General features: G+C 38.7%; 2 long non-coding RNA genes across 2 annotated transcripts; one reads left to right on the plus strand and one right to left on the minus strand.

The window, feature by feature from the left end:
* The first annotated feature begins 2,999 nt into the window (after positions 1-2,999).
* On the plus strand, positions 3,000-12,264 carry LOC142601655 (uncharacterized). Its single transcript, XR_012835196.1, has 3 exons — positions 3,000-3,445; positions 8,883-9,844; positions 10,559-12,264. It is a non-coding gene; the product is annotated as an uncharacterized LOC142601655 (long non-coding RNA).
* On the minus strand, positions 9,680-22,207 carry LOC142601656 (uncharacterized). Its single transcript, XR_012835197.1, has 3 exons — positions 22,086-22,207; positions 15,998-16,132; positions 9,680-9,821 (listed from the first exon to the last, which is right to left on the minus strand). It is a non-coding gene; the product is annotated as an uncharacterized LOC142601656 (long non-coding RNA).
* Between the last annotated feature and the right edge of the window lie 5,036 nt (positions 22,208-27,243).

The following is a 27,243-nucleotide window of genomic DNA, read 5'->3' on the forward strand; positions in this document are numbered from 1 at the left end:
TTTTCCAAATTAAGGGTGATTATTCATTTCCAGTAATTCAATCTTACTGCAGGTCTTGTGAAAGCTATACCTTCACTGAAAAAAGAAATGCGCACTTAGTTGACAAAAGGAAGTAGAAAAGGCAGGCGGCTGCCCCTGAAAACACCAGGAATATATGGCTTCTTTTGGGCTTAGATCAAGTCTTTGAAATACTAATAGTTTAAGAAAAACCATTCAAAGTTTTAAAATACACACGCACGTATATATCCATATATATATTTTATATTTGTTGACATGCCCTATCCATATTTCACGGGAAGAAAAAAGAATATTAAAAACTAGGAATCATGTTTGCTTTCAAAGTACACAAGAGATAACAAATCAAATCAATGGCCCTTATCTCGGCAGACTACTGAAATCTCCGGGAACACAAAGAATTTCTTGGCATCTCTTTGCATGAGAAATCTAATATGAATGTTATTCATACTCCCACAAAGGTGAACAATTATAACACATTCTTTAGCCATATCTTTCTTGCTGATAAAAGCATGGCTGGGGAGCCAGAAAACCGCATTTCTTTCTAGGTATAGAACAAAATGTTCGGAAAAGACTGTCCTCCTCCACTACAGAAAATGCTAGCAGACGTCAGCGACCTCATGCTATCAGTCTATTGTTATTCCAGTTAGCAAAAATATATACACTGAAATGCATAAGCAAAATTAGTTTCTGATCTCTTCTGTTATAAATAGGGTTTATTGCCAGGAAAAATATAGACTTAATAGCTAATCTGGGTAGAGCAAGATGCAAAAATTATATGCATGGCTGAAAACATTGGACCATATACACCTTAATCAACTTCACTGGAGAGATCTGTGAGCCAGAGAACAGAGGTCACCTATTCTGTGCAATTGTTTTGCTCTTCTCTGGCATTGAAACTTATGTAGGAATTTCTTCTGTGATGGGGATTTAAAAAAATATTTATTTAGCTTTCTAGTGCCATTCCTATTAATTTCATGGAGATTAAGTGCTCCTTGGCTAAGCTTATGTTATTTCTTTTTTTCTTTTAAAAAACAGTTTGCCTTTAGCCAAAACCCAGGCAAAAGTATAGTTAAAATACTAGAACTTATTTTTGTCTTAAATCATTATTTTTCGCAAGTTACAACAACAATTAAATATAAGTCCCCATTACAACATACTTAAAACTTATTTTAGTAACCAGCTACTCACAGCTCTGAAGCCACGTATTATATATTTCTGTAAGTAAAGAAAATAAAGTACCTTTAGGTTCCTTGAATTCAATGCAGAGATAATAATATCATGCAGACCTGATTCTGATCATCGCAATGCCGTGATGGAGTCCAAAGAACATCATCTGTAACTGACACCAAAACCACTTCGGGCTTCAGACACAGGTACCTGAAACTCTGCTCTCCCATTAAATGACATCCAGCGTGAATTTTACAGTCTTAGCTGAGTGTTATTTCCCCATTATTACCTGACTGTTTTAATAGTCACATTTCAGAATTTTCTTCAAATGGAGTCTAAAAGCGGTCACAAAAAAGGGTAGCAATAGGAAGATTTAAACATCAGGGTCTACATGGCAAAGACATGCATGGGTTTCATTTCCCTAAATACAACTTTGCCAGTATAGCAAGATCTGTTGTCGAACTCTAAGGAACACGTGTAGATCCCCCAGGTTTCTGAGGGAAAAATGGCAATTAATAATGGGACCAGGGGTTAGCTGTCCCTGTCATTTTTTTTCAGTTGTTTCCATTTTCTTTCTGTTCCATGACCTTTGCCTACACTGACTTCTGAAGGAGGCTTATCAAAGGGACAATCTGATTACAATCGTATCGGAGGAAATTGATAAATAACGTTGAGAAGTGTCACTTTCTGGAAACAAATAATAATACTTCTTTGGGGTCTGTTACATAATAGTCTTCAGTGCTATAAATTCATTATTTAGAAGTCAACATAGTTTTTGTTCCCAAGGATAAGCTTTCAGATTTGCTTTAACTGTATTATCAAGGGAAGCTTGAATTGCAAACATCAAGAAGTGTGGTTTCAATATTTAAAAGATTAGAAAATTCAATTAGACTGGAAACACAGAGTGAATTTCTTATATATATTTTTCCTTCTGCTTGGAAAAGTATTCTGAATTAAAAATGTCCCTTCGCTGTCAATCCCCACAAGCGAATAAATTTACACGTTTAAGTAAGTGTACTATACAGGATTCAAGTAAAGAGGGGAAAATTGCAAGGGGAGCTAAATTCTGGAATTGTGGATGGATGAAAAGAGAAACTGTGTTATCCTTTCTGCCATCTTCGAGTTCCCCTCAAAAAAAGATTTTTAAAATATACAGTTGTCTTTCTGTGAGGATATTCAACCTTTAAGCAAAGAGTGGGTGATTATGTATGGGAGAGGCGTACAAGAGGGAAGAGCACTGAAGAGAAGACGAGCAATGTGGGAAGAAGGAGCAGATAAGGAAAGGAAGCATGCAGAAAATTAAGCTAAAGAACGCAGAGTGAAATATGAGTCATAGGTTTAAAAAAGACACTGAAAAAATAAAAGATGGGAAATTCTTCTACAACTATTCACACACGCTGTAGAGGGGTAGTTCTCCAGCATTTGTACAAAGTTAAGGCTAGAACTTCTCTTTTCCAAGCTGTAGGAAGAATAGGAGTTTTCATTTCATTTTTGAAAAAATATCAAAAGAAAGGAATAGAATAGAAAGGAAAGAGAATTTTAAGCTAAGCTGCAGTCATAAGAAACTTGTAGATCCCAGGTCTATATTTGGTTCAGCCATACGATTGAGATAACCTTTATAAAAGCAATTAAGAGACTTAAGTAAGACTATACTTGAAGAAAATCATCACGGAGGTAATTCTAGATTCTTCAGCAACATTTTACCAAATCTTTGTACTCTGCTCCAGGTACTCCGTCTGTGCAGCGCCCTCCTGAATTGCGGACTGGATCTCACACATTAGGCTAATTTCATGTGACGACAGCGAGCGGTCCCGCACTGACAGAGGTTGACATGCAGCACGACTAACACAGAAACAACGTGGAGTTTCTTGTCAGTAACAAAGTACGTGGTTTTATTTGAAGTCAGTGCTTGCTATCGTTCCAGAAAGCCAGCAGCCAGCTCTGAGCACATTTACTGCAGATTCTTTTTAAGTGTCACATCACTAAATCAAAGTTGCTTAGTGGTTGCCAAATGGTAGCTCATTAAGCTGAAGGAATTACTAAGTAGCCTCAGAAAAGAAAATAAGCTCAGAGAGAAGTGTATGAATAAGACAGAATCTGCTGTCTTACTTAAATGGAGTGTGGTATTGCTGCAGTTATTCCGTTTGGTCTGTCTTGAACGATGTTTTTGGGTTTAGAGTATTCAAGAAAGCCTGGGATGCTGTTTTCTTACCTACTGCTGATACTTTGACAAGCAAGGGCTTGCAACACCGACAACAAGGTAAGATTTTTTTTCCTAGGACCAAAAAGTGAAGACGGGCTACCTAAACGTGCTACAGGAAACATGTATCCACATGCAAAAATTGAGTTTTCAATAATCAGCATGCCTAGGGAAGCATTTTAATATACTGTAACCAAAAGATAAGCAATTTCAGGTGCAATATCTAAAACTGCCATATGAATATATTCCCTCTTTATTTATTTTTGAAAACCACAAAAAAGTGGTCCTAATACTGACCCAGATTAGGAACCCCAGGAAGGCCAAGGACAAAGGCAGCGAGAGGGAGGGAGGAATAAATGAATCGGTGGAAGTGCACAACACGCATCTGCTCTCTGCTGTTCTTTCCTTTTCTTGAGCAACCTTCTGGGAAAAAAAAAAAAAAAAAAAACCAAACAAAATACATGAAACCTGTTTATCTGCTAATACCGTACCAGAAAGTATACTATAACATCAAGCTATTTTATTGAGTGAACCAGTAGTCACCATTAAGCAGATTTACAGTTTTGAAAATCATTTTATTGTATGCCTGTGTAGAAATTTCTCTCTTCTAGATAAAGCTGCACTTCAGCTACACAAGGAGGATATAAGGGAACTGCTGTGTAAGACCCATTTGGCACATGCTCTGCTTTTAGATTTGCACAAGTGCAACCACATGAGATGACATGACAGCTATAATTTAAATCAGCTCTTGGCCTAACTCCATGTTCTGAAACAGCTGCGGTATGCTATAGTGATGGGCAACCACCACCCGACATCTCAAGTGTTCGGATATAAATCTGGGGTATGGATTCAGTGGGTCTCAGCTTCTCCGGACTGAGGTGAAGAGAGCAGGGCGCAATCACTGGGCTCGTACAGCTTGGGGAAAGCCTGGGCTGGAGAGCGCTGGAAAGGGAGGCAACACGGGAATTTGTTTTTGAGAGCCTGTTTACAGATCATGAGTGCAGTTAAAAAGTTAATTTGGCTTCAACGTGACTTCTTTCCAGTGCAGCCAGAAGGAACTGTGTGTTCTTGGCTCTCATATAATTGGCTTTATAATCAGTGGATTTGGAATAAGGTGGCAATTGACCACGTTTAATCACAAATCTTTTAAAAGAAGGCAAGGTCTTGTCTTTCAAGTTTGTCCTCAAAAACATCTTAATGAAGATCAGATATAATTTTTTCCAGTTAGACCACTCTCAGTCTAAATAAACCTGCAAAGAAGATGACCCAAAGAGCAGGCTTTTAAAATTTACCAGTCATAATGAAACTAGGATTTGCAGGCAGACTGCAGGAGGGTTTGCAGGAAGATGGCTCCATCTACAGATGGAGGCAAAGGCAATCACAGCTGTGCTGTAGCTCAGGGTGTGGGTTGCAAAGCCAAGTGTCTGCAGGCAGGCTCCCGAATCCGTGTGAGCTGCTGTCCCACCAGGGATCAGCCGGGACAGGCTTCCCCGTGTGCATGCCTAGGGATTTTCGGCTTGGGTGTATGTCATGAGATAGCATGTCAGCATGATTTTACATACCAGATCTGTGCATGTCAGAAACAGAACAAGGCAAAGGTAGTGCTGGCTTTATCCAGAACCAAACTATAACCCAAACCTTACAAAAAGTTTTTCTTCAGTCCTGTTACGGAATGAATCAAAAGTTTTAATCCTATCCATGAACCGACTTTTAATTTCCCTTGTTTCATCCCTGAATGTATTTCCTTAACATCTGGGATATTGCAGAAACAACCAGTCACACTGGATTCATGAACAGTCAGACCAGCCAGACTGTCATAGGAGCAGGCAACAGGCAGAATAACTAATTGGGAGGAAATGAAATAATGTAAGACACTGGCACTTGCTAGCCCAGAAATGCAGCATGCCATCATCTCAGCGAGTAATCCTCCACATGTCAATCTGTGGAGTTCAATTCCTATTTAAGCACGTGAAAAGTTCTTTCTGAATGTCTCGGTCATCTGCAGAACCTCTTCACATCTGACTTCCCAGCTGTCTAAAGCTTCCTCTGGGCTTGTAGATTGCTGTCTGTCCAAATAAGCTCTGATAACTAACCCCGTGGAGCCCCTCCTTTCTGAGAGCTTAGATACCCGTAGCTGAAAGGAAAATGTACCTTCCTCACAGGATGCATTTCTTACCTGAGCTTCTCTCCGATACGTGCAGATTCTCCGAATGCTTCTCTCCTGCAAGGTGACATATCGCTGTGTTGTCTGAAGCTGTGCATGGAGCAGACTTGGCTGAAGTTAAACTGGAAGAAATTTGGGTGTGATGTTTGGTTCTCACGCTGACAAATTTGTCTTGGGCTCAGTGGAAACATACCCTACCTGAGATAATGCTTCCAACACGTCTTAATTGTCGTTACGTTCTGGCAGAAGTGTCTTCGCCAAAGAAAAGATTTCAGAAGCGTTTTACAATCAATTTTGAAGTGTTCTTCAATTGCAGTTTTTAAGGGTGAAAAAATAAAAAAAAAAAAAAAGGACTTAATAATATTTCTGGTTGTGAAGTCCTTCTGCAGAGAAACAATTGTTTCTGCTGTCCTGACAGCACGCGCTCTGTGCCGGGGCCATTACGTATGCTAAATTACTGTCCCGTTTCGATTCATCGAGAGTAGAGGTGGAGCCCAGCGTTATAGTGCATCCAAACACACGTCAATGGCAACTGCTGGATCCGTGACTCAGCAGACTCGGGAATTCCAGATCCACTGTGAGGTGAACATGGAAATAATACATGTCTAGTAGTGATGGCATATTTTATATATTGCTTCTACACATGAGGGTAAACATATTTTCACAAGGCATTCAAAAATTTATTATATTCACTGTGAAAATATCCATACCACCTATATATTTGCATTCAAGTAAATTAGTTTAGTAGCAGAAATATTTACTGAAATAAATGAATTTCATGTGGAAAGTTATTTACGGAGTGATCATTTAAAATAGTTACGAATGTCAACACCGGGAAATGGATTCCAACAGCAATGCTTATCCAGTCATGAACAAAATACTTGTACATGTGGTCAAAAAACCTAGAACATAAATATTCTCAGTGAATGCCTTGCAAGTTTGGTACTAATCAATACATTTCTCCAATACTTGAATTTTAAAGGGAGAAAATCATAAACCAAGCACGAGCAGCTTTGAACACAAAAAAGACAATGCACACAGAATAATACTGAAGCACTCACCCATTTTCTCAGAAATAATAGTTTTCTGGTATTCCTCTCTATCGATTTTTAGACAATCTATTCTGGATACACAAATTAACACTGTTTACATTCTGCCCTAACGAATTCCACAGTATTAATATCATATTCTAGATCGCCTGGGTAGCACACAATGATTTTGTACTTACCGGGAAGAGGAGCTAAGCGACTGTCTTCAGTTGATAATGGTAAGGCATTTTGGCAATTGGATGAAACACTGCAGGACCCATGAAAGTGGCCCAACGTTATTGGCTGGTGATAACTTTCTTTTCAGAGATTGATTCTTTTTCATTATATTTCTGGCTGAGTGCGGGTGTACAGAATAACAGCCCGTGGCAGTGAACGGGAAGATGAAACTCAATAAAAACTGGGGATGAGAAAGAAAATTCATTTGTAGTTTGTATTAGCTGTTGCTACTGCGAACACAACGACATGCTTTTATCACATAAGAGCAAAGAAAGTCAACGTGCAATGTTTGCTCCTTAACCCTCTCTCTACTTTATGCAATATGGGAAGTATGATGTTTTCTAATATATCTGTATGTCTTCGTGTGTGTGTGAAGTTGCCTGTCTGAAAAGCAAACCGAGAACATTATTTTGCACCACAGGGTACAGATAATTTTGGCAGAGCAGATTTTCTGTAGGCCTGGATATGGATTTGAATTATATTTAAACGCGTTGACCTTCCCGGCCCAGATTTTATGATATGTATCCATGTGGGAGGCAAGGAAAAAAAAAAAAAAAAAGAGATACTGTAAATTTAAAGGCTTCCTAAAATCCCTTCCTGTCTCCCAGTTTTCATAATCAAAGAAAAAAACCTGAAGAGCGATCCCCCTACCCCTAGTATACTGAGAGTGTAGCTGAAATTCGCCCCTCTTATTATTGTGTCAACAGACAATAAATGTAAATCTTTTAAAAATCTAAGATAGCATTTGATTTCCTCTCCTGAATGTAATTATAGGATAGCCATTTCCATATGGAAGTTATTACAATGAGATTTTTTAAATTCCCTCTTATAATAGTGTGTTCATGTAGCTATAGTGCACCAATATCATGTTAATGTCTAGCAGAATAAATGACATTTTTTGTATTTCAAACCGAATTATTAAACTCCTACTGCTTTCTTATTCTTCCAAGCTGTTCAATAAGCAAATGTAGCAAAGGTTCATGATTTTTCCACAAGACACAAAAAAACCCAACCTAGCTTTAAGTTACTAGTTTTATTCTTTGTTTTTGCACTTTCCTTTTCCACATATTTAAGTCGTAAGCAGTCTTGTCCAAACTTTATTATTTCCTCACATAAAGGAGTAATATTGTATCTAAATTGGGAATAAACCGTGTAATATTGTCAGAAGATGCTCTTCTGAGTAAGGATTTCTTTTGCTGTATTTTACCAAGAATTTCAGCAGAAGAAATTAGTGCACAGAAAAGTTAGGGGTTTATTACAAATAGCAATGCAAAATCATGAGAATTAGAAATGTCAACATTTCTGTGACTTTTAACCTTAGTAACCATATTTTCTCTCTGAGGATATATGTAATGAATCAAACTATAAGCAGCAACGTTAGAAATCAGCTACATAATACCGCTATGGGAGGGTGCGGAAACCAGCAAGCCACTGAAACCAGCTACAGCTTACCAACAAGACAGAGAGAGTAAATAAGCAACATGTGTTGTGGAAAATGCATTGTCATCTGGCTTTAGCTTTGTAAGCAAGAAAGTGTTATAATAATACAGAGCTGTTGTGTGCACGTACAGACAGAGAGATGTATACTGAACGGGCTTTGGGCAGCCTGGGCTACTGGAGGGTGTCCCTGCCCTAGATGAAACTAGAATGAGCTTTAATGAGTCTCTTCCAACTCAGGCTTTTCTATAACTTTATGATTTTATTAATTTTTTTGACAAGCCTTTAAATTTTTTTTTTCTTTTTTTTTTCTACCTATAGTCACATTTAGACACTTTTGACTGTGCAACCAGGCTGAATAATGACTTAGAACTACCTAAACCTGCTGGGAGCACTATGCTTCATTTGGAGCCTCAATTTGCACCTGAATCATATCATTGTGTTCAGTGGTATCACACAATGTATGAAACTTGCCATGTTTAATATTGCGAATGTCATTTAGAAATAAGAGGTAAGGAAGGAGAGTTCAGGAAAAAGATAAAGAATTGAACAAACAATAACAAAACTCACTTTAAAAAATAAACAAACTACCTTCATCTGTTAAATGTGTAACATACTATTATATTTACAGTTGACACAAGGGTATGGAAAAAAAGAGACAAAAATTACTCCCATGGCATCTGGTGACGATGAAGATGAACTTCTGCCTGTGAAAACTCACTGTTATGGATCTGGATCACTTGGCCTCATCAAAGTCAGAGAGGAGGTGAGGGGACTGATGAGAGATGCAAAATTAGGTAGTGGAGGCACTGCGTGACAACAAATAGGTCTCACCATGCACCAGCAGGACTTCTGTCTGTAGTGAATCTCCTCCCAAGGGAAGGGTTCAGACCCCTGGCTCTAATGACCATTGTACAAGGGTGCAGATCTCCACCAGGTCCCTGTGTAGCAGCTGCCAGTAACCATAGAAGTATCTCAGATACCCTACAGCATCTACAGTGGTGCTAGACACCTATATACAAGCAGAATATATGTATGCTGCCTGTGGTAACAGTAGTGTCCTCCACAGAGCAATTCACGCACCAACGTTACCCTAAATATTTACTGATGACTTGGAAGACAACATTAAAAGATTACTGAAGATGACCTGCAGATGACATAAGGCTTGACAGACTTACTACTGAGACACCAGTAAGCACTGAAAAGGTAGGCAAAGACACAGATCAGACAGTCTTTGGGGACAATCATTGAGTTTAACAAAACCAAAAAATATCAGCAGTACATACATGCTAGATGGGTGACTACTTTGGAAAGCAGTGACAAAGAATTTGGGAGTCATAGGAAATAATAAGCAGAAGGCACTGATTTTGCAGCCAACAATATCATACTCGGATCATAAACTTAAATATCTTTTACATATGGCTAAGTTATGTTACTCCTTTAGATATCACACATGAGTGCTTCTGTTCTCCCGTGTTTACCAGACCTCCTTTCCAGGTGAGTCTGTCTGAAACCTCTCCCCCACCTCTCGGAGACCTTACTTCTCACTGGTTACATCCTCCCCAGCTACCTGTATCAAGACAAATTTAAGCCGTAAGTAACAAAAAGTGCCATGTACTTTGAGCTGTCACAAATATTTTCATAATGATAAGACTGTTTCTAGTTTGCCAAGAAAAAACCTGCTCTTTGCCCTCAGAATATTTAGTAGAAATGGAACTGAAATAAGGTCAACCTAGGCTTGGGGCCAATTGTGGGGGAAAAACAGCCTGACTAGATTAACTTTTAATGTCTGGCTCCTTCCTCTGGAATTGCCCAAATTAAACCCCAGGATCCAAACACATCAGCATTTGTAGGTTTCAAGATCAACGTCAGGATATCACAAATGTTTCTTACTACACAGAAACTTGTTTGCATCTGAGCTGTTCCTAAAGCTCTATGCAGATTCTCCCCTCATTTCTCGTAAATCACCTCCATGAATATGAAATAGGCTGTAGGATTAGAAAGGCATTTCATCAAACTCCTCAGGCTGGAACAGAAGCTCCACTTGTCTGTAAGGTGTAAGGCATAAGCACGCTAATGAACTGGATTTTGCCAATATTTTGTTTGTTGATAGAACCAAACACTGTTCATCTGTATTTCTATTGAAATACTTAACAAAGCAATATTGAATGTAAAATTTGGACAGCTAACAAATTTGCTGAATATAATTAACTACTTCCAGAATGTAAACAATGCACAAAACCTGTGTAGAGGAATCTCTGAGAAATTTCGTGACTTACCATTATTATTAATATTAATAATGGTGAGATTCTTCAGACCTCACCAAGTGAGCTCCATGCCCAGCCATCTCCTGAGACTGGAAATAGGGATGATTTCCTTCCCTGCAAGAGGAACGGTCAAGCTGAGCACCCGTCAAACGCACGTGCTTTCTTGTGAGTGTGATCTGAACCATTTTCTCATTGACACAACCACTCTTATTCTGAAACAAATCCAGGGAAACACATGTAAGATGCCTTCTTTCATTGATCGTTGCATTTTTGGTGGCGTGCAGACACAGCTGACGGCGGTGTTGTGATGCGAAGGTCTGCTCTGCCTGACAGCACAAGCAGCATTCTCCCCTCTGGACGCTGGGACCATATCTTGCTGTGGTGAGTTGCCATTGACAGGTTTTGGGAATGCAAAAGCACTGATACCGGCGGACAGGCACCGAACAGCTATCCAGTGCTCCTTCTGGTGCGTGGTTCGGGCTGGGAAGACCAGAAGGCAGCTGGCGTGGGGACAGCGACAACCCTTGCGGAGGGGACGCAGAGTGGCTTTGGATCCATGAAACCAAGAGGCTGGCCAAATCACTATTGCATTACTATACATTTATTCAAAGATTTTGTGAGAATCCTTGTAGTAGCGGAGCTATTGGCTGCTCTCCTGCCTGACTCCCCAGCACCAGGAGCTGCCAGAACTGCAAATGTCTAACTTGTACAGGGCAGGCATGATGCTGCATGGCTCTCTACGGCCCATCCGTTCCTGTGCGGCCACAGGATGGCTCCTGATGCCAAGAGGACACGCCATAACTATGCAGGAAAGTTCTCCAGAGCAGCTTGTAGCCTTGGTCTTTACAGGTTACAATCCAGGGAACTCATCAACAGGAAATACAGCAGAAATGAAATTGAACAATTCATAATCTAGTGAGATAATAATATAAATATAGAAGGTAAAAAGTGAGAGATTAAAGACAATTTAAACAGCCTAAGGTCTCCATGTACATGCCATCTCTACGTGTACCTGTATGTGTGTGCAGGGATATAGCCCAACACTGATCCAGAGAATCTGCGGGAGGCAATCCAAATGAAACAAAGAATTAGTGATGTGGAAGCACAGATTAAGTAGAAAAAAAACATCAAAGGAAATTTTGAAAGGGTAACCCACTTCTCTAGGGAAAGACTTGACAAATTCAGGAACAGATCACACTACAATAAAATCTGACAACAAATCCTCTGCAGACTGGATGGGCACTCACACTGAGCAGCTCTTAAAATTAAGACATTCTCTGCAGATAGGGGTGCTCCTACACCGAGTAATTCTTGGAAAAAAATCTAAAATAACAGTATCAGAAGATGAAATTCAAAAATTTACACATATCACAAAAAGAGAACGACATATATTTCTGCAGAGCCATCCCCTCAGGAACATTCCCCTCGTGATTGTTTTCCATGTCCTGAGCTTTAGAGGACACTGAACATCTACCCTTTTTCTGAGAAACTGAAAGTCCATGTTACAAAACACAGATGACATTTCCTTCGCTACATCCCCAGACCTGGCAGGCACGTCCTATAAGGGAGGTGCCAGGATGGGCAGGAGGCTCTTTGCTCCTGCAGACTCCTGATAGCAACCACATCCACTTGACTTCAGAAAGCCTCTCCTATAAAGGAAGTTTCTGAAAGGCATTCCTTTGTGGAAGGCGATACAGCCATGCTGAAACCCTCCCTCCGCCGCTCTCATGGGACAGTGGCACCTCTGCAGGGTCAGCTTGCTCATCCCTCCTCGCTTCAGGTCCCTTCCAGAAAGTCACAGCATCAGCTCACAGCAGTGATACCAAAGGGTTGCTAAAGGAAATCCCCAAACTGCAAAGTCAACTTTGATATAAATTCATTGACTAGACTGAGATGATACTTTCGTCTCTTTATGTTCGGTATTTGCCATGGCGTGTTTCCAACTCATTCACCTGAGAGCTCTCTCAGCTGTCTCTTGTTCACATCTGACAACTATTATCAGAACAGGTTAATAATTCACAGGAAAAGTTGGGTGAGCCTTTCCTTGGAATAAGTACAAGTGATGTTTAACAAGTCTTTGACAGCTGTGGGAAATGCTTAGCTTTCCTAATAATTTTAAAGTCTGAATATTATTTTTTAAACTATTTCTTTAGAGGAAGTCAAGACCGTTTCCCTTGGTGTTTTCTCCTATAACTGGGGTGGTATTTTCAAAGCTCTCAAGTGGAGTTTCAAGGGAAAAGCTTTTTATGACTCCTTTGATAACAGCATGTTTCATAATAAGAAGAATAGTGTTTTATTCAAGGACAGGAGGAGTAAAAGCTCTCAAGGGGCTACAGAAAAGGTGGAATACCTTACCTTCCTCCAACATGTTCGGCAATTCAGATGCTACAGTCACTGTCATGATTTCCATGTGTATAAACAAGTAGGTTTATGGAGAAATCAGAGAAGAGCTACATATCCTTGTTCTCCACTCTCCTTAGGTCTCCAACAATAAGGTAACCAACGCTGTGGCTCATTATGTATGCTATTTTGAACTGTCTTTTTACCACAATAGTGGTACATGTATAATCTGAGCACAATTACTACACGGAAATGTATCCTTTTACAAGAGAGTACTATACATGCTTTTTAAAAAATATTTTTTGAAATATTTTTGTATAGTCTTAATACTAACAGAGCTATATTTGTTCTCTCTCCTGTAATTTCATACCGAATTCATATTTTATCTACACAGGTAAGTGAAAAAAAATTTGCATTCTTTTTAAAACAAAAGGAAGACGAGCAAATCTAACAATAAAAAAAGAACTCTGTAGCAATACACAGCATATATGCTGGAAAGCCTAGGAACAATATGAAAAATCTCTTGACACTCTGTACACTTTGACATCATGCAAGAGTCACTAAGGCTCTACTCTGCACACTTTTCTTATTGGCCACGTAGGAATAATGCTACAGGACTGATGGATCTAGGTGGAACAAGGTCTTTGGTAAGTGCAATACCTTTATACAAGTTGATTTTTTGTTCATTTAATATAGCAGTTACTCAAAGCTTTGTTCATAATATAAAGTGAATTTTCTCCAATGAACAGGGTAGGTAAAATGTACCATAATCTACATTCATTAAATACTTTCATGATGTATATATGACCTTTGTGGGAAATAGATCCATCTAAAGGTAGAAGCTATAAATACAGAGAAGTAAATTTTATTTTATTTTTTTTAATATATTTGAAAGCTGTTTCAGTTTTCTTCCACATGGAATTTTTAAAATTTACCATTGTCAAACTGCAGTCTGAAAGGATTCCTTGCCTTTTAGGCAGTTCCCAAATCACGTCAATTACAACCTGTTGGAAACACACAGTAGTAGCATCTGGGCTTTCCTTTTACTAACCTCCTCCAAAAAAACGAGTTACTCATCTAGTGAATAATTAGACACTTACATTTTGAAGCTCTGAGGAGCTCTGCATGCTATTTTCCTACTTCTTGAAAATGAAAGCTACAATCAGAGCACTTAAAAAAAACTTGAGTGCCAGAGTCTTCCTTGGACATAAAGTCTAAAACATATTGCAGCAAGAGCCTGCTAATCTGCCTGCGACTTCACATTAGCTTCTTACTGTTATTTTCAATAAGTGAAAGTCACGGCGCAGGCTCCATAAAAATCAGATTTATGCAAGTTTAATAAGCCTCATTGCAAGTTATTTCTCAGATTTTCATGGTCTGGTTATCTTGGGAAGCATGTAGGAAAGAAAACAAAAACTCTCTCAAGCCCCACGTTCTTGCAGCAGCACAGAAAACAAAGGCAAAACAGTAATTTCCTCTACCGTGCTGTAGAGAGAAGTCAACGTTTTGCTCGGCACGATGCTGTGAAAGCTTACGTGGTGGGAAACACTTCTTTGTCATATAGAAGCTTGGCGTCGTATTAAGAGATAAGCTTTTAATTAAATTGGGCTTCCTGAGAAGCTGCTAAAGACTATCTCGCTGCTATCCTGCTGACGGGGCCATCGGTTGCGGCACTGACAGCAAGCGGGCCGATAGCTCAGAGCCACGAAGTATTTTCCATTTCCCCAGTATTCATTTCACAATCAAAACATGAACTCAGCTATGTTACACTTAAACCTATCATGCAATTCCTGAACGAGGCCATACAATTCATGTCAAAAAATCAGTAAAGCTGTACACCTAAAGTCAGCACTCGGAGCGCGTGCAAGTCAGAAGGGCGGAATTAGACAATGCGGTTGTTTTGGATCAACAGCTTTTTACCTCACTCGTCGTTTAGCTGTTGAATGGAAAACGGGAATGGGCAAGTTAGGAGCTAGTGACTGTTACTGAAAAAGGAGCGTAGAGATCACGGTTAGACGGTAGAAAAGCTTGACGTTGCTTGGGAAGCTGTGCTACTGTAAATATTGGGAAGCCTTGAGATTGGAAATCAATGACTAGTGCAGTGCAGATCTAAACCTGTGAGAAAACAGATACCAGATACCCAAACAGAAAACAGCTCCACTGAACCACTTAGACTGGAGTTTGTAGTTCTCATCTTTGTGTTTCTAATTGTTCTTTTGTTCTCTTTGAGTATTTATTCAGTAATTATTCTACAGCAGCTGAACATCTCAAGTTTATATGTATTACTTAAAATATTTTGTCAATGTGCCTTCTTTATTGATATAAAACTATGGGAAATTACATTAAGTGCAGTTAGGAACCATAATAATGCTCATCTAATGTGCAGTATAAACTGTTTTTCTTCTCAAAGCCTACACACTTCCTTTGTTTCCCTTTGTTTGCTGGTTATTGCTATTTGCTGCTTCTGGTTTTATTTTGGATTAAAATTTCTTTAGAGAACAGACATCGCTGTCTATGTTTGGTTTTACTCTAACAAAATCGGCAGAACAAAACAAAAAGTTATGTAAATGCCAAGAGTGAGGGTTTTTGTCTTATTGTCTGTCTTCTAAAAAAAGTTCTTGACTTTTTAAATACCCAACTCTGGTACTGGCAGACTCAGAAACACGTTATTTTCAAGGTGCAAATAGCCCCTACTCCACAAAGGAGCCCAGAGCTCCCCACTGTGCCATACGAAGGTGGCTGCTTCCAACACAGATTCATAATTACTGCCCTGACGGAAGCTACGCAGAGACACATGTGCCTTATTCCCGGCACGCTTTTCTAGTGGAAAAAGCCTCAGGAAATGATGATGTAAATATTTTTGTTTTCTTTGGTGCACGGAAACCTTTGATGGTTAAATGCCTCAGTAAGATCAAAATACGCAAAACCCATTATTTTATACTTCTGGATTAATTTCACATTGTTTGCTCCATCTGTACTACCTCCTTCCATGGCTGGTGCACAGAAAATGTATTGCCTAATGTTCTAATGCCACTATGGCCTTATTCAATTTGCTCCTTAAATAATCTTCGTAAGATCTGACTGTTGTTCCCCCTGTTAGAAAAATTGATATTCTCATACAAATTAGCGTATGACTCACTGTGAAAAACGACAGTCTATTGACCGCGTTGGTTTCCAGGCGTTCTTAGATAATAGATGGTTTAGATCTCTTATCACTCCTTTGACTTTAGAGAACATGGTTGTCATGACACAAGTTGACTTCATAGCAAATTATCTGAAAAAAAGCCAAAGAACAGCAGTAATATTTCCAATGCTATACAGAAAACATTCATAGGGTAGTGCTGAGGTCTCCCAAGTCCAGGCCAATGACTTAATTTCTCATTCATTCCTTGTCACTAGAAGGTGGTTAGAAAAGAAACACAGTAAAGAAAATACAAAAATCTTTTGAAATGGAAATAATTGGTATAAAGATGTTATAAATATAACTTTTCCTTCAACCTTTTGCAAACATCCACGCCAAAACCATATTCTTCTTTTTGAAGATAATGTGATCACTGAATATACAATCTTTGGTGGTTTTCTTACCTGAAATATTTATGAGTTGTAAGTGCTGCATACATGAAGACTGTAAATCATGCTTATGCATACTGCATCTTTGTTAGGATTTTTTGTACAAATCAGATGCCATTTTCCTCACTTCTAAACTGAATTCAAAACCAAGCAGTCATTTTGGGGAAGAACGATACAAGAACAATACAAGCTATGGAAAATACAACGATGATGTCACCACACCGTCTCCAGGCAACTGCCATACAGGATATGTTTGTAGCTTTTTTAACAGCTTTGCCATATTCCAATGAGTGTATTATAATTACTGCCATCAGTACCACAACTGCGCTGAAAACAGAGCCAAATACAATTTTTATGGGAGTTATTTCCCCAAAGGTGGGAAGAGTTTCCTGGCTTTAGCCTTTTATTTCTTAAGATCGTATTCTATCACTGGGATGAATGTGAGAAAATTATTTTGAAAAAATGAAGTTTAAAAATAATATGAAGTGCTTGGATTTGGGCATGAGATCAAGAGATTGATACTAGAGAAGTACGCTTTTAAAAATATGGACCTTTATTTAATGTTTCATACGTCTTTAAAAGCAAACGATATTACTGTGGATTTCTGAAAAGTAACAAACAGCACTTTGGGCTTACTAGCAGGTGTTTATTTGATTTTCAAAAGAGCTAAATATTCAGGTTTTAGCAACACACAAGTGCACGAGTGTTCAGTATTTTGAGATTCAGAAAAAGGAAGTGGTTTTAAGCACCTGTTTTAGGATTTCAGTAGCCCACGTAGGCAACCTCTGTACTATGAAAGGGAACATAAATTGGCTCTGCTAATAAGTACAAACTTGACAATAGTTTATTAGAACACATGGCATATTCAACAGTGCAGTTTTAATTTATCTACCCTTTTGCTGAAACATGAAATAGTAGAAAGAAAACATCTTTTTATTCTATTGTCATTAAGCAAAGCAAGACATCAGTTGTCTTATCAGCCAATAATTTATTATTGTTACATTTCTATTAGTTTTAAGCAAGTAAGATTTAAGAAATACCTTATTTCTCTTCTTTAAAAGAGAAATTATTTGCTCGCTTGCAATAAGTGTTAATGAATAATTTAGAAGCACATGATATGTGCATTCATTTCAGGACTTTTTAGAAATGGTAGTCCATGAATACTCTCATACTGGACTCACATCCATTACAGATATTTCTCTGTGTGTCCCCTGCCTAGAGTTTAACAAACAATCACTGTCATGGGCTTCCTGAAATACAGAATATAGAAACTGATTAAATGAAAATGCAAACCTGAGTCAGTAAGTGTATAGCATGTGGTCATTTCCATCCCCCTTTTCAAGTTCTCAGACTGCCAGAAAAACCTAAGGACAGTATTTGCTTTTTCATAAAGTAATTTGATTCCATCTTACTCATAACACATTCCTATAATTTTTCATAACCTGTACATCACAACCAGTCTTCTATTAAAACAATACAAAATGTTTTCCAAATAGACTTAAAGCTTTAACTTTTATTGTATTCTTCTTGATTTCCAAACATAATTTTATTTCACAGTACATTACTTTCTATTACACACTTTTGTACTTTATCATTAATACCCTTTCATTATTTCAATAAACGAAACTAAATGTAGTGTTGGCTGTTTGGCTCCATGCTTCACTAATCTCACCATGCGTCAGACAGCTGTAGGACAATCAAATAAATGACTGCAACACACCATTGTTTTAATTATATTTATTGATTCAAGGGTCTTTAAATCCTTGTTTTTTTCTTGAACAATAATGTATTTATGTCTATAAATTGATTAATGGATTGCCATCTTTATCATGCAATAACCAAATCTACAGCTGATTAAGTAACGTGTTTCTTGTACAAATTAGCTAAATTATACATGCCAAACACATCACATTCCCCATTTAACAGAAGCAGCCGCTTGCCAGGAAATCTTTTTATCATTAGTTCTTCTCAAGTGTGATACAGCTTTTAATGAAAGAGCAGGACACTTCAAAGAGGCGACACTGCAAGATGCAGCTGGGCATCTTACACGGGCATTGTGTTGCGGTACGTGCGATGCCCTTCAGATGTTGTGCAGCGTACATTATATAACACCATGCTAGTTAATGGAGAAGTTTATATTTCCTTATTTCATACTGAATACCTCATCTCTCAACACAATTTGAAATAATGAAAATTTGATTTACAGTGTATTAAAAATATATGCATGCTCAGAGCCAGCTTGTAATTAATTCCTTCACTTGGTCTGACTAATTTCAGCTCATAAGAGTAACTTCTCACCAACGTGAGCAGATGTGAGAAAAATGATCTTCTTGCCACAAGAGCAGCTCACTTTAAGAGCTCAAGAAAACTTGCTCTGCCCTCAAGAAAGCAGAGCATGCCACGCTTCCAAGCACATACAGGATCTCTTTCTGCTTTGCAAGTCAATTCTGCTTGTCAGCGGTCTCAGCTCCAACCCATGGATCTCTGTAGATGGTAACCTGCCTGCCGGTACCATGTCTCACCTACCTCTTGGAGAAGCAGAGGCAAACAATCGTTTTCTTCTTCATCATGAGGAAGTTAATAAAGTCATTACAAAGGCCACCCAAGGACAGAGAGTGGAAGATGAGGTTCCTGGGGTCACCATCTTGTTCAAGGCAACACTTTAAAATCAAAATTTCCAGGCTGTTGATGACACTTTGTAGTTTTTTAATCAACCTTTTGTCAGTCTTGAGTAAACTCTGGTGGGACACCGATTGAAACTTTCAGATTTATGTCTCCAAAACAATGTACTTCTGTCTATAAATCAGTGGATTCCCAGTTTTGTCATGCAATGATTTTATCCATAACCAGTTACTGCACGTGTTTCTTTTGCTGATCAACCAAATAGCCCATGCCTCAGAGGTGTTTGCTGACCAACACTACAAAGCGTGGCATACACCAAAACGTCTACTACATATCCCATAAGGGATATCTATATATATAAAAACATGCCTCACAAGTTGACTCAAGATTGATATGCTATACATACATTACTATACACATTTTGTAGAAATGAATAAATACACACACATCTATGGCCTGTTTATATTTATCTACAAAGCTGCAAGAATAGCGGTATGGATCTGCATTGTTCCTGAGGGAACACTTTGAAACATTTTCTCTCAAGATGATGTAAGAATATTTCATTATTATTTAGAAGACCCTACACATGTTTCTTAGCTGGTGTCATTGTGCATAATAGAAGCGGTTACGGCTGGAGGGCACTTGGCCGATTCCACTGGTATAACTCAAAAGGAGCTCAAAGAGCATGCTAAATTTCATAATGGGATTTTGCATTAGGCATAGCTCAGAGAGACAGACATAGCTGAAGGTTTTGGGTTGGTTTTTCTAATTATAAAATATTTCTGATAGTTCCACTAGAAATCTGGCCAGGGAAAGAGACCATAAAAAAATCTTTACTGTTCACAAAATAAAGAGGACACCAGATATTTTAGGAAACAAACATGAAGAATGGTGTTACTGACTGACATAGTTGTACAGAAGGAACAAACAGAAAAGGACAACAGGGTTGAAGAAGAGAGCAGACTGCTCGCATCCTAGCAAAAAAAAGCACCCTTTATGTGATGTACTTAAAGGAACAGCTCAAAGGTAACTTTGAAAGCGTAGCCCAATCTAAAAATAACGCTAAGTATTGTATGTTAATCAGCAAAAATCCCTAAGTTGTTCCAGCTTGCAGCTCATAAGATATTAATTTGCTACCTAAGAGAGACCTGTAGCAGATAACTATTTCTGCAGAACGCAAAGAGTAAAACCCTTAAATTTACCAAAGAACATACAGTAACTCTTTTTAGCCAATTTTCATTGTGTATGTCATGCTATTCATATCTCATACACCTCATACTCGTTGACACGGGAAGCAGGATTTTTGGGAACCTACCTTGAAGTTTTTAGAGTTGTGCCATCCAGAGTCAGCAGCTACACTGCACATTCGTATAATTTTCACCTATATTGTTAGCCAGCTCTAATGCTAATATGCCAGTAACATTGGAGGTGGAAATATTCAGTGAATTATAGGTTGTTTCAGTTGTACTGAAATTACTTTTGACCACAGTAAACAAACCAAACATCAAAAGAATTTTCCAAAGGATGTTCTTTTAAAAAAACGTGAATGAAAAGGGAAATTAGAACTACAGCTATAAAAAGAATAGTGGCGTCCCATCCCTGAAAATAAAGGGCCTGTTTACAAGTAGGATACTCTTTCAGATTAGTAGTCATACTACAGAGAGAGAAAGTGTGATCTGCGGAAAGCCTGGGAGTATTTTTTGTAAGGCTGCATCTCTCACTTGTATGTGAGCAGTGATATGTGAGGAACTCTGCTGAGCAAGGCAGCAGGTTAAAATAAACTGTGTGCTCTGGAAATGCTTCTGCCCTAGCCTTTACTGTTGTGCACATTAGTATTAGAATTTACAGTTGTCGCGGGGTGTTGTGTTTGTGTAACAAGAGGGGCTCCCAAATAACACCTTCGTTGACATATAGAAAGAAAATATGATGTAATTCTTACCTACAGTCTGCAGTTCTGACTGTGCCACAAAGAGCCAACTGAGTGCTTACTCTTGCAGCTGTACAGGTTGCCAGATGCACCACAGTTCATTCTTACAGGCTGTAAGGTTTTATCATTTTAGAAAGGTAAAGTGAATTTGAAGTTGAATAACTGCAAAACTTACTTTAGGCAGCGAGCAGGTTTGGCTACTCAAGTCAGGCAAAAGCACGGGATGTTAACGTGAGCATTTTCTTCATTCACAAAACCTAATTATTCGAGCAGCTCTCTCTTGCGATGACAAAAAAAGCCAGGGATGGGACAATGACCAATACTTAAAGTCTAGGGAGAGCTTTTAGGAGAGTATAAATGTTTCTTGTAAAAGCAATAGTTTCAAAACCTAGATTTTGTAACACTTGAAAGATGTCTATATCTGAGACATCGTTGCTTCCGTAAGCCCTGCCTAAGAGCAAAGCAATAAGTGCTGAATTTTAGAGAAAGGGATAAGTCTGTTTTCCAAAGTTTCAAGACAAATTTTAATATACATATATGATTTCCAGGTTTGACTCCCAGATGTTCTCTTTGAAATCTTTCTCCATCTGCTCTTTGAGCCAAAAGAGACTGATCAGGATGCACAAAGCAATAATTAAGGAATGCAGTTACCCCAGCAATGGGCAATACTCAATGAATGATAGGACAAAAGATAGAGCAAAAAGTCAGTTTCCGTGTGTCTAAGGTCATTGCATTCCCACTGTTCCTTAGATGTTTTATAACACATGAAAGAATACCCACTAATGATACTTAATCGACTGTTCAGTACATACATCAAGTGCCTTTTCTCATTTTCTAGCTAAATTTTCACTGGATTTTTTGAATGATTGAATCACATAGAAACTGCTGCTTTTTCATTTCTTACTATTAAACTTGTAGACTTTGATGTATTTTGTCTATGAAACTGCTTCACTGGGATTTTTGGGGAGGAACGGGAGTGGGAGGTGTTTTGGTTTTTTAAAGTCCAAACACCTAATAGGCAAATCAATATTTTTCAGTGAAACTACATGAAAACTGGAAGTATAATTGCAATGCAATTTTATGCAAACAGCAAATTAAATAATCTTACCAGTGATTCCAGCTGTTGATCTTAAGACATGTATATTTAACAGTTGATTGTGGGTAAGTAGCTCCTGGAAGATTCCAATTAGTTTCTTACATCATAATTCTTCTTAAGGGACTATGCACCATTATTATACGTGGGAAAAGAAGAATATAACAGTAATCCTATAGAATTTTTTTTTTCCCCACTATCAAACAGCAAGAAGTACTAAAATACACAGCTGATGTATTTTCACCTATATTCAACACAAAGGCACTTAGCCGTACTAGCAGTAAGTTCATTGCAGTAACTTGTAAACTTCTGAAATTCTTCTGTCTCTGTGCATGATTCATATAAACTAATTTTTCATGGACAAAAAGCTAGGTCCTGCAGCAGTGTTCTTTCACATTTGTTTTAAATGGCAATAATTCATATTTATTTAAATATTTCCTGACTTTCTATCTAGAAATATTCCAGGTGCCACATATATCCCCCCCATGACCACATTTTTACCTGTCTTTGTAGAGCACGCTACGGTTTCGTAAGCAAAGGAAGTGGAACAAGGCGATGCAAAGGCACTCAGATACCACCTCCCACAAGCAGCCCAAAGCCCAGCTGGTTCCTGAGCACCAACAACCCCTCCTGGTTGTATTGCTGAGCATGATGTCATCTGGCATGGAATAACCCTAACTTCATTCCAGTCAGACCCAGCACAGCAACGCGTCTGAAGAGCATGGCCTGTTGTATTTGTTTTCCCTGAAACTATTACACCTACTTTATGTCCTGTTTTAAACACCACAATGTATTCTGAAAGGCTTTTTTTTTTTTCTTCTCCTCCCTACAACCTCACTATAAACTCAAAAATACAAATTGTATTTATACATCAACACAGCATGAAAAAGGCTCTTAAAAAGTTACGAGCCAATGCTCAATTGGTGACTATCGGTTTTACGCTGCACTCCAAAGAACAATTACGAGAGTTCTCCCATCCAGTCCAGAGGGAAAAAAACCCACCCAAAAACCAAACGCCAAACTTTCCAGAGCTCCTGAACATTTGATCTAATGTTCTTCCTATTGGAAGCAAAACAAAGGTAACAGCAAGAGTATCTTTTTGCATTATATAGCGTGACATACAGAATATTAAAATACTTTCTGCCGTTGAAGCAGCTGAGGCTGGTACACTTTGTTTTTAATTAGACATACTATATCATTCTGCTTCTCGTAGGATTAAATAATCTCTACCATAACCTACTCCTGACTGTAAACTGAATACAAATATGTTCCCTGCTAGGCACTAAACCAGCGTGGATTTCTCAGAATACTTTTCCAAGGGGATACACAAGGTCCTTTATGTAAGGATAGGCAGAGAACAGCAGATAATGTTGAACTTGGAATTCCCAAAGCAGCAATACATGCCATAAGGGGGGGGGGGCCTGCCTGAAGGGCCCCTCCACGGCTGCCCCACGGGGCGCGAGCTCTCGGGGTACGTGTCCTGGACCAGCACAGCGAACGAACGTGCCAGGCATTTCTGACATCTGCAGGATGGGAACGGTCTGACTGACCAGAGTCCTGTCAATACTCACAGCATCTTTACTTTTGGTACAAGAAATACTGCCGACATTTTTCTTTTACATTTCATTTGTTAAGTCTATAGTTTGGAAGACAGATGGTGTTTACCATCTTTTTTTTTTTTTCAGAAATACTTTATGTTCAGACTGTGCTTCACTTATTCAATTTGAAAGGCAGATGCCAAATAAAAAGAAATATCACGTTTAGTTTCCCAGGTGATCACTACAATTATATAGAAACATTTAAATTAAATAGCTTGGCAAACATAGGCAGCATCTACCTCTTTTCCTTAGCCAGTCTAAAACCTACAGCAGTAGTAGTATCCAGCAATCCCATCATGTCATGTCTCTAGTAAAAAGGAAGGAAAACGATGAGAGTAGCCTAATGTGATACCCCAGCCTGCTCTCCGTTTCTTCTCATTCTCCCTTTGAATGGGATAGCTTTGTTTTGACTGATTCTTTCAGAGATTTTAGCGTTTCTGCATCTTCTTTGAAACAAGAGTGAATTCAGCCCTACAATAAAGCAGACACAGAAAAGAAAAGGTCGAATCGCAAGGCACATAGATTTAATTTAGATTTTAATTTAGATAAGATACTGATTATTTTCTCAGACACCGGCCTTCATGTTCCTCAATCAGGAGCAAAATGCAAGAACAATTATGGAGGTCCTAAACAAACAAATTCCACGGGTTTCCAGAGAGGTCTTACAAACTTCTCAGTGTTGTTATTCTCTCTTTCATGGCATCATTGTTAAAAACAACCCTGCTGACAAAGAAATGTGCTATGAATGAACAGAAGGATGTCTGCTTTGTCACATGTAAGAGGTGCCCTCCAGGCACTCCAGATCAGAGAGGGGTATGGTGCAGGAGCCACAGTTTCTCAGTAATAATGACAACAAAAATATAAAATACTCATCATAACCAAAATACGAAATATTCATCATATCTTGCACTTCCTCAATAGTTTACAAGAATTTTTGCTTGGAGCATGCTGCCAGTTATTTAAGCAGTTACTTGGGGCAGTTCACAGATTCTAGTCATTCATTCTCACGGTTACCAAAATCCCAACTTATCTGTCTTGTTGCAAGAGAAAAAAACACTCTACTTTTGTACCACAAAGGGACGTTGATAGTAAAGTTTCCCAAGCTAGCACCTCTAGAAGAGCTAGTCCCCAACACACAGCCAGCGGAGAAGGTGAATAGACAAGGCGTCCTCCTCCCCAGATGCACCAGTGGCCTCAGAGCACCTTTGCGCAGAGCTGCTGACCTGAGGGGTCACAGGAACAGCACAAAGCGAATACTGCAATGCAGACACAGGTATGCCACGTCCCTTCCCTCAGTAAGATAAGAGACAAAGACCTAGGTTAATTCATAAAAAGCTCAGGCACTATGCTGTCACTTTGGCATCCTTTCCTAATCCCAGCTGCCCCAAACCCTGGGAAAGTCCTTTACACCCCCAGAAGGCTGGGTAGGATTTCAGTAACCTCCAGCGGCTGTGGGTTGGTTACCCAATATCTTAACAGTACTCGTTATTCCTCCTGTACCCTCCGTGCCCTCACCCCTGGCCTGGAATCCATCACCTGCCCCAGAGCCCAGCAGCCCTTTTAAACCACTCCACCCCCCGACAAGGTTTAAGGAAACCATGACGGGAATAACTGGAAACCGGTACGTGCTACTCTCCGTAACAACGCAAAGAAGCATCCCTGAATAATCCAAGGTACAGAATCGAGAACAGAAACCACCTTTACCTCTTGGACTCCACTGTAAACAATGTACCAAAGAGGGGAGAAGGAGAAGACAGGCAGCACCACAGTCCTCACCCAAGCTCTCACTACCCAAGGAGGCCATAACATTGCTTTACATTGCATCAAGGCTGCATGTGCCCTTTACGCTTCCAGAGAGGCTCTGCTGCCTTTGTAGGCATTGCCTCAGATGAGACAATGAACTAAAATCCGCATCCAACAGTTGAGCAAGGTAAATACTTTTATAAACGATTTACAGATATTTCAAGAACATTCATTGTTTGTCTGGGAGTGATTCTTTTTTTCCCCAGACTGACTCACCACTACAGGATTTTTTCGTGTTTGTGTATATGACTGCAGACAAGATATTTCTGTGTCAACAGCATTGCACCAGTCCTAGGTGAATAAATATTGTCACTGCATGACTGATAGTTAACGTATTTTTTTAAGGCTGGGCTTGGCTTCTTCATTAATTGACTATAGTATTATCATTTGAAAAGCTAAACCACATCACAAGAAATTAACAGTATTTTTAACAATCTCAGGCTCATTATGTAGCACCCTGCTTCTAAGCCATTCCATGAAGGCACCTAGAAAACAGGAGACGGCAAAACCCAGAGCACACTGAAAACTGCTTTTGGGTCCAGAACAGACACTAGCATTGGCTACAAAACACAAAACTGAGCAAAAGGAATTTGAATTTGTGATTTGCAATGACTGCACTGATACCGCCGGTGCAATCACAAAAGGAGGACAGCATTACCATAATTGCAGGAAGAAGTAAAATCTTTTACTGAAGCGATTGGTAGAGGTGAAAATGATGGAATTTTAGCACAAGCATTTCTTAAATCTGAAATAGGAGCCATAAAACGAATACAAGGTTGAGAACAAAACTAAAGTTAATTATCTGAAACAATTAAGTAAATCAAAGTATGCTGCCACATCTTGACATCTCCTACTTAGTTGTTATTTTTGGCAAGCATGATACAAATGCTGTAGCTTAGACATTTTAAATTAACATCTGAAAGCATTTATATTTATTAATCTCAACTGTTTCTACTTTTAATTGTTTTTTGAATAAGATATCATTTTAAAATTTGTTTTATGACATTCACTGTAGAAAATTAGCAAAACTGTAATTTATGAGTGACAATAATTACTAAAGTTATATAAGATTATGAAGGTACAGACATTTAGCTGCATGATACTACCCACATAACTTTTTGAAAGCCAACATTGGAATATGCAGAATAGGCTTATGATTTTTTCCAAACATGAAAAAGAAAGACTTTTTTTGGGGAAAAAAAAAAATTGATGATTGAACTCTGTAAAATGCAAACTGATAGAGGGAGTCAACTGAAATGACAGCTGCTTATGCAGCATCTGAGGCACTTTCTGTTTAGCTACTGATAGCTGACATTTCAAGTTAAGCAGTCAATAGCTAAGATTTCCCTCCGTTCTTTGGGGAAATACCCGAACTTTCACATTTCCACAAACATGAAGCCTTCTGTACGTTAATCAAAGTGTGCAGCTTCAGTGGCGTGAGCAGTGGCTTGTATGGAAACGGGGAGGGGCTCTGGCTCTCCCTTACCCTTTCCCAAATATGAGGAAAGAACCATAAACAATGGCCGAAATTGAATGGCTTGAAACTTAAGCCTTGGCAAATGTCCCGAACCATTGTATTTAAGATGGATGAATAAAGAACTGATCAAAGACCAATTTTTTTATATTTTTTTTCCTAGAAATAGGCATAGAAATAGTCATACATTAAAATAAACAATAAACAGCCTTGTATGGCAAGCAAGCCGCTTATTTGAATTTGGGCTTCATTTCATAGTTTATGTTATTTGCAAAACACAAGTGTACACATAAAAATG

This window comes from Balearica regulorum, chromosome 4, assembly GCF_011004875.1.
Source record: "Balearica regulorum gibbericeps isolate bBalReg1 chromosome 4, bBalReg1.pri, whole genome shotgun sequence".
Lineage (NCBI taxonomy): Eukaryota > Metazoa > Chordata > Aves > Gruiformes > Gruidae > Balearica > Balearica regulorum.